The following is a 15316-nucleotide window of genomic DNA, read 5'->3' as shown; positions in this document are numbered from 1 at the left end:
ACGAGTTTACATCCTTCATTTCTTCTCTTGCTTGCTTTCTTTATCTTGTCGGTGGTTTTACTTTTACCAGTAGATGATGAATTTTATATGTACTAGTAACTTACCTTAAATTTGCTTAAATACATATGAAATTACATCATCATGTCTGACTTCTCCTATATGGATCACCACTTCTTACTCACCGATAACCATGCCAAACCAGTTGATATTAATGACAACTTAATGCCAATAATGCCAGAAAATCTTATAAATTTTTATGCTCCCAATGCGAGATCTCATAGAGATGCTCTTTAGAAATCCTTGGTTTTCCTTATTTTAAATAGTGCCACTAATATGTGGATGTTGGGAAGCGACATCAACTCTCCTTTGTTTTCTTCAGAGAATTCTGGTGGCTCTAAGTAGTTGTTTGAAAGTATAAATTATCTTGTTGACTTTATTGTGATTTTGGTCTCATGGACATTAGCCTATAGGGATCTCCATACACTTTTCCTAATGGGAAGCAAGGTCACCATTTAATCTAGGTTAGACTTGACAATTTCTTGATTTCTATAAATTGGTTGAATGTTCACAATCTTTTCCTTAATTTCCCCCCCAAGACTAGATTGGACCATAATACTATTAGTCCTACGTGGGAAGATGTTCTTAAGAGAGGACCCTATCTATTTAGTAATGAAATTATGTGGACTTTTCATCCTAAATTCAGAGTTCTGAAGGAACAATGGTGGAGTATTCAAGTGAACATGACTCTTATGTTCTATGTGGTTCAAAAACTAAATATCCTCAAAGATTGAGTGAAGGGATGGAACAAATTCTCCTTTGGTAACATTTTTTAATAGAAAAAAACCATTTATTATAAGATAAAATTTATTCAAGACAAAATTGAAAGAGGCTAGGATATTTAGGAGGTCTGCTTGGAGGAGATATCTCTAATAGACCAACAGATTAGACTAAAAAAAAGTAAGAGGTGTTTTGGAAACAAAAGTCTTGAATTGAATGGCTTATAGAGGGTGACAAAAATACAAATTTCTTTCATCAATTGTCTATGAAACATAGAAGAGGAAATAAGATAAGGTAGCTTCGAAGAGAGGATGGATCTCTTGCTAAGCATTTTGCTGAGATTGTTAGGATGACAACTTCATTTTTTGAGAATCAAAATAATAATGATTGGAATACTTTTAGTGACCCTAATGGCTTGTTGGAGGTCATATTTTTGGTTATTACTGACATGGATCTTCTTCATCTCACTTTTAGAGTCTCGTTTCACAAGGTTAAGGATTTTTTTCTCTTTAGGAGATTACAAATCCCTAGCCCCAAATGGGTTCCCCGCCGCTTTCTTTCAAGAATTCTGAGATGTTTTAGGGATGAATGTTTTTAATGTTGTCATTGAATTCTTCAGAACAAGTAAATTTTTTAAATAATTCAATTCTACTTTAATTTATTTTATTCCTAAATTTGATAATGTATCTTCCTTAAAAAATTTTAGGCCCATTAGCCTATGCCACATAATGTATAAGTTTTCTCTAAGGTAATGGTTAATAGACTCAAAAAATGTGCTAAATAAGATGATTTCTGAGAATCAAAAAGGTTTTGTAAAGGGAAGACACATCTTGGATGTTGTTATTACTACCCGTGAATTACCAGCCCACTCTATGGATCATAACAAGAAATATGGTATGGCATTTAACCTAGATATTTCTATAGCGTATGCTAGGGTTTCCGAACATTTCCTCTTTGAAATCTTAAGAAATCTTTTTTTCAATGGAAAATTTCTCAAGATGATAGTGGAATGTGCTACCACTCTAATGTTTTTTATTCTAGTAAATATCTCACCAAAGTTTTATTTCTCTTGTGATAGACGGCTTCATCATGGTGACCCCATATCTAACATATTTGTTGAACAAATTTAACACATTTGTTGAATTTGAAATTTTCATTTCTATTCTTTAGAAGTCACCCTAATTTTGTACTCACTTTCCTTATGACCAAATTTTTTACACTAATGATTTCTTCCATTAAAACATTGATATTTGATTTGATTTCTACATTCACTAGCTCTATGCCCAAATTTATTACATGAAAAATAGTTACCACTGAAGGATGAATACCTGGAAGGTACAAAAAGGGGTCTCTAAACATTCCTTGAATTTCTAAAGCTTCATTGTGGAATGAAGTTTTTTTAATTATTGCTAGACTTCTCATTGATCTTGTCTTTTCCTTTGTCCTTTTAACATTCACACTTTTCAAAGCTAGTTCCACTTTTCCTTGAGTTTTTCAATTTCTTTTTCAAGCCTTGAACATTATCTAGTCTTATTTTCAAGCTTTGTTTCAAATTGATTAATGACCTTATTTTCTTTATCACGTAGATTTCTTAGAAAATAAATCCTCTTAACTACATTTTTCACGTTTTTCTTTGCTATCATCAAGGTCTACCAATCTAGATCTTAGTCCATATCATTCCAATAATTTTGGTCCATATCATTCAATTCTTTTTCAAACATAGTGTTCAAAAATCAAAGATCTTCCTCAATGGTTAAGATAACTCTTTAAGAGCCAACACTCTTATACCAATTGTTGAACACATGGTAGGACTAAGAGGGGGGCTGAATCAATCTAGAAGATGAAAATAGGTTAGGTATAAGAAACACTAACTAAATTGTCATTAACACTTTAATCATCAGCACACAAGCATCAAGAATCAACACATGAACATAATATTTACATGGAAAAACTAAACCTGGAAAATCTTGTTTGTAATATGGATATGTTGCATTGGTTTTGTCATTGATGTCAACACTTATCAACAATTATCCTTCTGGAGATCTTTGGCTATGTTCATCGGCAAGTTCAGTGACTTATGCATAGTCACCAATATTTGGTTCACCGACAAGTTATATTGTTCACCGACACTGACGATGACTTGTTATCATTTAAAGATCACTTGGTTATGTCGAAGACAGGGTTTGGATAATTGGTTTTGGTGATTTGGCTATTGGTCTAATTGGGCTGACATATTTGTTGTTACCGGAAAATTGGTCTAGGTTATGGATCGACATGTGTTTTCTATTCCACATCAGTACGACATGTTATGGAGTTGATTTAAATAATTGGACATTATTGTAATTACATTGAGCCAACATGATGCATCTTATCTTGACTCACTTAATTGATTTTATTATACTATTCTTAATTAGCCGAGCTACACATTTGGTCTTAGGTTTTGGTATATATGTAAGATCTCAATTGTGAGATGTAATAAGATGACATGTAAGGTTATGGTATTGTAACATGGTATGTGCGAATATTTAAGATCATATGAGAAGACCATAGAGAAGGTTCAAGGAAGGTTTGAAGGAGATTATCAGAACTAAATCGGTACTGAATCCAACATTGGAGATGCTACTTTGAGTAGTACATTATCATTGAATTTAATCATCCAATTATAGTTAGTGTGAATCCTATTTTGTGATTGAGTAGTGAGCTCAAGGTAGCTAGCCTTTCTGCATGTGCAGACCCCATTTGTACACACATACTATCTACAGTAGTATCATCTAATTGTAGGTAAGGTGTCCCACTGTGGTTTTTCCCCTTACAAGTTTTACATATACAAATCTCTGTCATGTGCTATGGATGTTGTTTCTCTTTTTGTTTAATGCATTAAGTTTCATTGGTATTGATATTAATTGTTAATCTATTAACTGACATTAAGTTTGGTTTATCGGTATTATGTATCAAGTTTTATTAATTTAAAATTGGGTTGCAATTAGTTGACAACTGATTCACCCCCCCCCCCCCCCCCCACCCCTCTTAGTTGCCTCTAGGTCCTAACAAATCCATGATGAGAATCCAACTCACAATATATAATAACTATTTATAATGAATATAACTTCTTGCCAAAGAGCATATTATTATGGACTTGAAGACAAAGGTGCACAACCTTTGATAAGATACAAAAGAGGACATGCACAACCAAACATTAGTCCTTCATTTCAAGATACAAACTATGGTTTAGATACAATAGAAATAATGCATTAAATTGTTTATAAAATAATATCTATATGAATTTTGATAATAGTTCACAATTGGTAGTCATCTATCTACTCTACGGAACCACTAAAACTTAGATAAACTTCTCACATCCTTCATATCATACACCATTTTATTCTATAATCTTATATCACACCTCAAACAAAATTGATCTACATAATATATACAAATCAGATCAAAATAAACTCTACTAGGCTAGCCAAAAGAGAATGCAATATGTACATAACATCAACCTAAAAATATATCATTGAAAAGTTAAAGAAGATGTGGGAGGGTTCACACCAAGTTGGCACACCTTCAAAACATCATAACAAATATTTATGCTCAACTGCTCAGACAAATATGCATAAGCTAGTACAAACTGATTTGCTAAATAAAAAATCTCAAGTAATCCAGACCAAAAAATAAAATAAGTGGTCCACCATAAAGGAAGTACACCACCTTAAGAATAGTAACATCATCTAAAGAAAAAATAGAAGAAGCATATATTCGAGAATGCTAGAGAAGACACTAAGGATAAGAGAATTACTTTTCGACTAGGTAAGGAATGCCAAAATTTTGGAAGCATACTAAATCATCATTCCATATCCTTTAATCAATCTTGTAGAGACATATCATAGACACAGACATTGATACCATCAACTAGATGCACCATATTACCACTGAACATATACATATCTAGAATGCCAAAAACAACTAGACCATACAAACAACACATCAAAAACAACACACAAGAGCTTATTCTATAAAGAAAAACGTGTCTTAAAACACACATGATTGTTAGAACAAGGACAAATATAAGTGTAAAAAAAAGTCTTACGTTGAATAGGAAAGGCTTTGGTTTTATTTTCATTATAAAACTTTCCTTCATAGGAGTGAGATAAAATGTTCAAGAATTTCTCAAAGCACAAGCTCCATACACCCCACACAATTTTCCCCTACAACGGGTTACTAATAGGATATGATTAAAAAAAGCAATATTTTATTAATTAAATATTTAGGAAATTTTCTTTGAGAAAGTTTAATTCAAATAAGAGGTAGATAATTGTAAGAATTAAATAAATATTTTAAGTACACACCACCATGAAGGGAAACTATTATTTAATTTATCTTAAAATATAAAGTAAACACCATAAAACTTTAAATTTTATATTATGTTATTTATAAGAATATATATAAGTGAGATACAAGAAATTCAACATATTTTGTGTTTTTAATGAGTTGATTTCTTACATAGGGATAGTGGTAATTACTTAGTGGCAAGTTAACAAAATATCTGAGTATTTTGCAACCCATTTATCATGTTATTGGTAGTGACAAACCAAAGGCTCATTTGGATTTATAAAAATAATAACCACATGACTGGCCAACAAAATAAAAAGGCCAACCATAGTATGAATTGGTGCTTTGATATTGGTTGTTCACACGTATGATTTAGATATATTTGCCAGCATACATCATTTTTTTTATTTGTTCAAGCTTTCTATTTTCCTAATGTCACTATCAACTATAGGATAAATGGTTAACAAGATGCTCATGCAATTGTTTAACTTACCACTAAGAAGTAGCTTTTTTGTTTAAAGGTTCACCTAGAAAGTAGAACAATGCACAAATTTTAATTATTGTTTTGATTTCATGATAGTGACCAAGGTATGCTTACATCTACCTATATTTGATGATATATTGTATTGTTGTTCCATCTATTATGATAAATGTTTTAATTTTGAAATTTTCACATGTCATAGCACAATTGTAATCATACAATTATCATTTTTTCAGTTGTAAAAATTATAACCAATAAATTTTAAACATTGTTTCCATATTATTTGCATTATCTAGGTAATTTTACATCGATGAATACTTTAACTAGTATATTTATTCTTTCATAATTTACATATTGTTCAATGGTTGCTTCTTTAAAATATTATACTTGAATATAAAATAGTTTTCCATATGCCACAATAAACCATGCAAATCATATTGTATATTGGCGAATGATTTATTGATTAATAATTCTATATATATATCATAAGCAGTTCATTATATTTGTTTGGAAAATGACCTCATCCTCAACCCAAACAAGGGTCTATTCTAAAAACAAGATAACATCTCCCTATGTACAAGATCATTAAAACAAGGACAAATGTAATAGTAATAACACATTTTGCTCAATACAACACATTTAGAATTTCTAATTGCTCATAAACCTTTCCTTAATAGGTGTAACAAGAATTTTAAATCATTACATAAGTCATTTTTCAATCATGATATATTCTTAAACCCATACAAGGGTTTATCCGGCAGAGAGAAAATATCTTCTTACACACAATATGATTAAAACAAGGACAAATGCATGTGTAACAACACATCTTGTGTTAAAAAAAAGGGTTTTAATTTTTAATTCATCATAAACCTTTCCTTGATAGGTTTGACTTGTAGAATGTTCAAGGATATCAGAAAGCACAAGCTACACCGAAGGTGAAAATAAGAATTGTCTTCTGCATTGGATAGAATTTCTTGCTCCCCTTTTTCTCAAGTACAACATCTCAAAGGCTCAAAAAATTTAATTTTAGACTTCCACTCAATAGAATTTAACAAAAGAAATATGATAAGGTCCAAGATAATTGTTCTTGGCCATAATATTTAACATAACAATGTTAAAAACGTTTATAAGGATGATTGAATACCTCTCCTAAAAAAGGCTTATGCAAGAAAGAGGTGTTATGACCTTAGACCATCAGTTCTTAGAAATTTTAATCATTTTTATGCAAATCCAAGGTTTTCTCAATTAACTAGGTGCACCGATTATAATAATCAAGAATAATATCATGTCTCTAATGAAGTTTGGATGGAGCCAACCTCATTTCCCTTTTCTATAGACTACAGGACCCTTTTGGAACACAATGGACATCTCTGGCTAAGAACTATATGTAGAGGAACACAACAAGAGGAGGAAATTTTACCACACCTCCACTACCATGGACAACTATTCATAATTCAATTTTCTTTTGAATCAAATACTAAGTGGAGGAGACAATTAGTATAGCATTAATAACCACAAGGATTTTTCCTCACTCTACCCTTTCAATAATGAATACCCAAAATTTCTTGAGGAGAACTCCAAACTTGGACACAAAGTATTTGACAATTATATCCGCAAGGGAATCAAGAAACAAACACCTAGTACCTACAACAATGAATCTTTTAAAGTCTTTACTGGTTTGCTATCCTCAACCCTACTCCTAGAGATCTATCTATTTCATTAATATCAATTATTCCTATGTCAAATACATATGATTCTCATGCCGGTTGAGACGAGACTCTATTATGATTGACACCTTTCTAGACTATGAGATGATTGTTTTAGAGGATTCTCCATGTGCAACGACTCTTTGTGTTGAGGTAAGCCACACTCCCATTGTGAGCTTCCTCAATGATTTATGTCATTGTTATGTCATGCATTTTTCTATTAGAAAGCTTTTGTATACAAACAAAACCCATGAAATGACCAATAACATGGAAAAGCTCGATATAGTGACAAAATTAGTAACTTTTGTCATGCGTTTTTAATGGCACAATTTCTGCTATGTTCCAAAATTCCTCCTTATACATACATATATGTCATGTACATATGGATAGTGGTAATTAGTTAGTGGCTAGTTAATGAATTGTGTGAGTCATTTTCAATCAATTATTTTGAAGATTCTATATTTATATCGATGCATATTTTATACTACATATTTCTACTTTCACATTTTATATGCAATTTGACTATTGCTTCTTTAACATATTGAACTTGTTCTCACAACACATTTATTGTTGAATAATACAAATACTGAGAGGGGGTGTGAATCAGTATTCCCTTTTCAAAATCAAAACTGAACTTCTAAAACATAGGTTATTATCAATTAAATTTAGCACAAAAGTAATGCATGCAACAAAATTGACATGCAAGAGATACAAAACCATGAGAGACATCAAATTTTTATACGTAGAAAACCCAAATGAGAAAATCCATGAAGAGGTTTAACTTTATACAAATTATAATGAGTTATATGAGATTAAAAGGGTCATTGTAAAAGAGCTTACTACGTGGATTGCAATGGCTTACTACTAGAAGGCTCATTGCCAAGAGATAGATAGAAAAATGAATTGAAAAAATTGTATGTACATATGCATAGGTTCAGTTCAAGATAATCTTAGATATCTAAACAACAATTTGTAGTAGTTCTAATCAAGAATCTCTGCAACTCTATTATAATTCACTTTCTCCAATCCATTGTCGCACTAATTTTGTCTTTCTTCTTCACACACTCTATTAGCATTATGTTATATGTTCTCATTGTTGTCAAATCATGTGGTTTGGTTTAGGTCTGGACGTGATGTCTTGAGTAACAGTATTTGTATTTGTTGTGTTGAGGATTTGGAGGTTTCTTGGATGTCTTGGTTTCTTGAAAGATATGTTAATGATACTACTCAAAGCTATTTTGGGTTTGGATTTGTCCGGTAGTCAAGGTTTTTTGGTCCCAACATTGAAGTTATGTAATGAAAGTTTTATAGCATGTGGATACTATTTTTAGGTCTATCTTTGGTGATGTACGTAATGTGTTGATGTGTTCGATGAGGAACATTTTAATGAGGTCTACTTCTCACTCCTTCTCATGACTAGAATGTTTAGTAGAGACCTATTTTAGATCTTTGTCTTGGTCGACATTTATGATTATGTTTTTCTAGAGATTGTATATGAAGGAGTATAATTTGGATGGGTTGACGTATGACTTTTTGTGTTGAATACATGTGGGATTGAAATAATCCAATTGGTGTGTTAGAGTTGTGTTGCAGATCGTTATAAGAAGTAGTTTTGGGTTTGCAAATTATGTTTAGTGCTGGATTATCTTTATCTTTCTTTCTTCTTCTATAGTGAGCCTTTATTGGGTAGTGAACCCTCTAGTAGTGAGCATTTCTAAGTAGTGAGCATCTTGGGAGTGACCCACCCTCTATAAAAATCACCTAAACTAGTGTCACCTTATCCTATATTTATATATTTAGAATTATCATTCCCTGTAGTTTTTCCCTTCTTGGGTTTTTCACATAAATTCTAATGTTTCTTGTGTCTGATCTATTATGTTCTTATGCTTTCATATTTATCTGCTTTATTCATTCTGCTAATAGTTATAGATTTATGAATAAAGTTTAAAAGAGGATTTTTACTATCAATTGATTCGCCCCCCTTCTCCATTGCTTGGATATTCAACAATTGGTATCAGAGCTTTAGTTCCTTGATTCAGAGCTTAACTCCTTGAGGTAAATCCTAATCCAATGGAATACAAATTATCTATTCCTATCTTTGAAGGATTTCATTATAGTCTTTGAAAAATGAAGATGAGAGGTTATATAGTATCTCTAGGCTACACCACTTTGAAGGCTATAGAGACTAAGTATGTTCAACTGGTGAATGGTCTTACTAATAAGGATGAGATTTAGGCCTATGAAGAAAATAAGAAGGAAAGGTATGCTATTTTAGTTCATTATAAAAGCCTAAATTGACAAAGGTTATTTCTTTGAATACTTCTTATGAGGTTTGGAAGAAGCTCAAAGATATCTATGAATGAAATGAGAGAGTTAAGTTCACAAAGAGGGTAACAACTAAGAAAAGATATGAAAACTTGAAGATGGAAGAAGGAGAACACATTGAAAGTTATTTTGAGAAAGTTGACAACACTGTGAATAAAATTAGAGATCTCAGAGGTACCTTGAATGATGAATATGTGATAAAAAAATATTGATGACTTTACCGGTAAACTACACTGATAAGATCTCAGTTATAGAAGAAACCTATGATCCAAACAAATCCATTAGAGAGCAGCTACCTAGTACCTTGATGAAATTCAAAGTAAGAAAGTTTGGAAAGGACAAACACATATCAAAGACAACATTCAAAGAAACTAAAGATGACCTAAATGAAGAAGAAATCCTGGATAATATAGATGGAAATTTTGTGAGGAAACTAAAGAAAGTACTGACAAGTACAAAGGTATGTTACCCTTTAAATATTTCAAATGTGAAAAAAGGTCACATAGTCACTAGATGTTTGGAAAAGGGAGCTAGACAAAAATTTATTGAAAACAAAAGAAAATTCAACAAGAAAGCCTATTGTGTTAAGGATGATGTTGGTATTTCAGATGATGAATCAGAGTATGAAGAATGTGATTGTTTATTTTTGGTAGAATAGGATGTTCCTCAGTTTGATATTTTTCTAAGACTGTTGTTAATGCATTTCTTGGTATAAGAGATTTGAATGAGTGCTTGATTGATAGAGGATGTTCAAATCATATGAGTGGTGATAAGAGTAAGTTGACAAAACTTGAAAAGTATGATGGAGGTTTTGTTAGGTTTGGAGATGATTAGACAACACAAATTGTTATGATTGGTTCATTTAATTTTGATGGAAAACATGAAACTGACAATGTTTACTATGTGAAAGGTTTGCATCATAATCTTTTGAGTGTTGGACATATGTGCAAAAATGGATACAATATTGTTTTTCAAGATAATGGATGTGAAATCTAGAAGGAGACCATAATGGTTTTTGCATCTACAAGAAGAAAAAAGGAAATATGTATGAGTGGGAAGGAGCTATGAGATATTGTTTAATATATCAACTTGATGATAGCTAGCTATGGCATTGGAGGATGTGTCATGACAACCTAGTTCAGATCAGTTCAAGGAGTGCACTGGGTGATTTACTAAGATTGAATAAATTGGAGAAAAACATCTACAAGGAATGTCAAGTAGGAAAATAGACAAGGAGAACATTTAAACTAAAAGAATACTCATCCACTGAGTTATTGGATTTAGTTCACATAGATCTCTATGGTCCAACTTGGACATGGAGCCTACAAGGTGAGAGGTATTTCATGTTGCCGATTAATGATTATTCTAAGATGACTTGGGTTGCATTCCTAAGAGACAAGTATGAGGCATTGGAGAAGTTCAAGATATTTAACGAAAAGTTGAGAATGAGGTTGATAGAAAAATCAAGTGTTTAAGATCTAGCAGAGGTGGAGAATTCATTTTTTATAAGCTCAACAACTTTTGTGAGAAACATGGCATTAGAAGATAGTTATCTACACCTCAGATTGTTATCAATATTTTTGATGGTGTTGAAAAATTCTTGATATCCCTAAATTTTTACATAAATTTTCAGATTGTTCCTTGTTTGCAGGTCCATGGTTTCTAAGGGTTTTGGGTTTAATAATTCCAAAAACATTTGATAGAAAACCTTTATGTCTTATTGTCTGTAAAGAAAATCTATTTGTCCTTTACCTTTTTCACCACTTAATCAGAAGGGTCTCTACATCGTTAAAAGTGGGCCATTTGAGTTTTAGGCTTAGGCGGGTTTTATTTCATTAAGATTGGAACACTTTAAATTTTCCCTAAATTCCTAAGTATGTTTCTTAATGTATGCATCAAGTTCTTAAAGGTCAGGTAAGTCTTATTTGATCCTATGGTTGTCACGATACTCTGATGGGAGGTTGCATGTTGAATACCCATCGCAACTCAATGACAATCCGCTAGTGGCGAGGCCGGTCAAGGATCTAGCAATGGCAGTTAAGTGGTGCAGGGATCTTAAAGATCAAGCGACAAGGATTTGCTCTGATGGTTGTCGCTAGACAATGATGAAGAGTTCTGAGTCCTTTACTCTTCTCAGATTAGTGACTAATGGGTGGGCCCGGCCAATGTGAGTGGCTAAGGTGTTTTAAACTATGGTCAGGTCCAAGAAAAATCAATAGTGGTCATGAGACCATGATGGGAATATGCAAGTTCTTTTACACATCATGACTCAACAACAAATGGCAAGCGGATGAAGAATGGTGGGCCCTCTTCAAAAGCTTACATGATTAACTAGTGTGCTAAATCTGCATGATCTAATGGTTGTTGCTAGACCATGATGGAAAGTTTCTAGAGTTTTACTCCTCGTGAGTCAGTGACTGAAGGGAAAAGCACACTAAAGAAACCCTTTTGGTCCATTTGAGTTGAAATTTTGAAATTTAAATGAATTAATTGCAGAGCGTGTGGCTCCATTGATGGTAATTAATGCTCATTTGCCATTAGGGTTACCTCATAAGACCTTGTTTTAAAATTTTAATTATAAAAGGCATTCACGAAGGTTGGCAGAGACAAAGTGTGCAGCTTCTGTGAGTTCTCAGGTGATAAGTAAGTTGTTATGTGACTATGATTTGCAATTGCTGCTTCTATTAATATTGTCTGGTTCTAGGAATTCTGAAGGGTTGCTTAAGTAAAAGTTGAAGTAGGATAAATCTTAGATTGTTAAAATGGCACCATGATGGGAATTTAAAGGAAAAGTAGACTATCAAGAAAGGGCTATTTGCGATGATTTTTTGGAACAATTGGTTTAGTCCACGAATAGTGCTGCCAAAATAAAGGAACTTGTTCTCAAGTCTTCTTGCCTGCAGATTGGTGATGGTTTGTATGACAAAGGATGTTGGCTAAGAGATCCCTAGATAGGCATGTCTGGTCTAGTTCTATTCAGGGTAGGGTTTAGTCAATGAAATGCACTTGCTTCTACAAACAACCTATGGGAATTAGATGTAGGGAAATTGTTGGTCAATAGAGTCTTTATGGATATTGACTTGCTGACCCAAATTGCGAAGAACTATGACCCTATCACTAGGATTGTGAGGAATATAAGTGGAGGCCCTCTGATTGAAATTACAGCTGAAGAGGTTAGAAAGGTATTCTTGCTAAATGAATCCTCAAGGTTTATAGAGCCTATTGTTTTTGAAATGCTAAAAAAGGTTTATGTTGCTCAGAAGGACCATCTTAGAAGTGAACCCATGAGGGAATTCTTTGCAAAGATAGGAGGGCTAACATTGGTAGGGATTAGTACAACTGAACCTTTCCCTATGAATTTCTTCACTTTGAGGGCTAAAGGAGTATATTGGTCTCTGCGTCATATTTTTGGAGAAAATACAGAAAATGCTATGCCTACTCACTGCATGCTCACTGCATGCTCATGATGGCATAAATTATTAATCCATCTATAGAAATAGCTTATGACTTTGCACCCTATCTTGAAAATTTCATCCATGAGGGTTTGATTGGGATCAATAATGCCAAAGTGGATAGACCTTTCGACTAGTATTCTCTGTTAATGTACATATTCTTGTTCAAGGGTGCAAAATATTTTGGAAATGATATGGACCTATTGAGAGTAAAGGATGGTGAAGAGATGCCCATGAAATTATGGAGTGTAGATCTATCTTGGGATAGAGAAGATGCTAGTTATCTAAAATTTAACAGATGTTTTGCATCAACGCTAAGAATTATTTTATGTCAAGAGAACCCCAGGATCCCAAAACGTCTCCTTCAATTTATCAAACCCAAGGAGTTTGTAGAGGACATTTAAATTGTTCATAATTGGGGTGATATAATTCTATATCCTGGTTCTACTATTTTTAAGGTATATGGCTTTAGAGGAACTCCTTACTTGCTCCCTTATCAGGTCCCCTTGAAAATAGGTATTGTCAAGATCATTAGGCAAATTGGGGGTCTACAGGAAGCAGAATTGACAAATAAGGGCAAAGGAACAATTTTTCCAACCATTACTATGGCACACAAATTTGTTATTACCAAATGGGGTTGGCTACATTTTGAGAAATTCTTCAAGACATACAGATTGCCAACAACAGTTGTAAGTTTTGTTGACCCTAAAGATTTCTTCAATGGTATGTTTAGAAAGAAGGTCTAGTGTGGGGCCAAAGTTCATCAATTCCACTTTCCCGAGGACTTAATAAGAAATAAGTTTAATCTGGCAGAGCAAGAGGTGAGAAAATAAAAATGGTTAGTATTTAAGAAAACTCTTGACTTTGTCCAACATTTTGATTAAAACTATGATCCATTGAAGAGTTTCCACCCATTTGGAGAAAAGGTAAAATTTTTGATAGATTATTTTGAGGATGCAATGCAAACTTTGAATGAGAAGAAAGGTGTTGTGATAAAGGAAGATTTTGAAAATGCCAAGTTCATCTTCACCAAAACCATTTTTGCTAAGACCATTCCCCCTGGAGAGTATGTAATGTATAAGAAATCGAGCTATAATGTGGTGGTACCTAGGAGGGATGAACCTTCCACAACAAAGGGAAAAAGGGCAATGGAGGATTCTCCTAAGTCCAAACCTCCCAAAAGAGGTAGAGATTGGAGGAAGAGGCACAACCAAGTAAAGCCATGTATTCACCTTCCTAATCCCCATTACCTATAGGTGATGAGCAGGCTATTATTGAGCAACTAATGCAATTAGGAAGCCTGGGGGAAGTTTCTTCTACTCATGGAAAGTTGGAGGAAGGAATGCCATAAGAGCTAATAGGTGCTAAGATGTATTTGACTACTGAGGAATTTTCTAGAATGGAATTGGATCCTATTATAAAACAGGCCAATAATTAATTTTTGGTCGATGATAATTTTGTGAAGTCAGGAGCCTTTTTACAATTTGTTTGGAGAAAGCATATGAATCAATTCAAGGAGAGATGTGAAAAAAAATAAATGAATAATCAAATAAAGATCCATTTGCTATTGAGGTAGAAATAAAGCAAGAAATGCTAAAGGAATTTGAGGTGATTACCCTAGAGGAGAGAAGGAAATTTATCGATGATGCTGGAGTACTAATTCTCCCAGAATGGGATATAGTAGATGCTATAATTTTTGATGCAGTGAGAAAAGAAACAAAACCCTTGGAGGGAATAACTTATAGTAATGACCATGCACCTCTGGTAATGTGGTAACTTAAAAGAGAATAGAATAGAAGAAGGGGAGAATCCTCAGGATTTGACTACTTAGGGGGCATGATAGTAAAGAGCATCAGAGATACATGGCTAATTGAAGCTACTAGCATGACTTTAGAGTCTACTAAATTTGAAATGGAAATGGCCATAAAGGTGGCAAAAGAGAAAGTCAATCTTCAAGTTAAACTAGAAGTAGTCCTCAAGGCCTATAATGAAGCAAAGCTTGAAATAGCTTCTAAAGACAACACCATTGCAGATATGAAAGGTAAATTAGAGGGACAACAACAAAAGGGCGAGTCTTCTCAACTAATGATTGCTTCTTCTCCTACTAGGCCCCCTCCTTCTAGTCCTATTATTGAATTTCCTTCTTCCCCCATGACTCCTAGCTTCCATTCAAAAAAAAGTGTTCAAGATGAGATTAAAAATTTGAAGCAGGCTCACTCAACTTTTGCAAATAAATATGAAGAAAA

The sequence above is a fragment of the Cryptomeria japonica genome, unplaced genomic scaffold (genome assembly GCF_030272615.1).
Source record: "Cryptomeria japonica unplaced genomic scaffold, Sugi_1.0 HiC_scaffold_143, whole genome shotgun sequence".
In the NCBI taxonomy this organism is placed as follows: Eukaryota; Viridiplantae; Streptophyta; class Pinopsida; order Cupressales; family Cupressaceae; genus Cryptomeria; species Cryptomeria japonica.
This window is presented reverse-complemented; position numbering follows the sequence as displayed.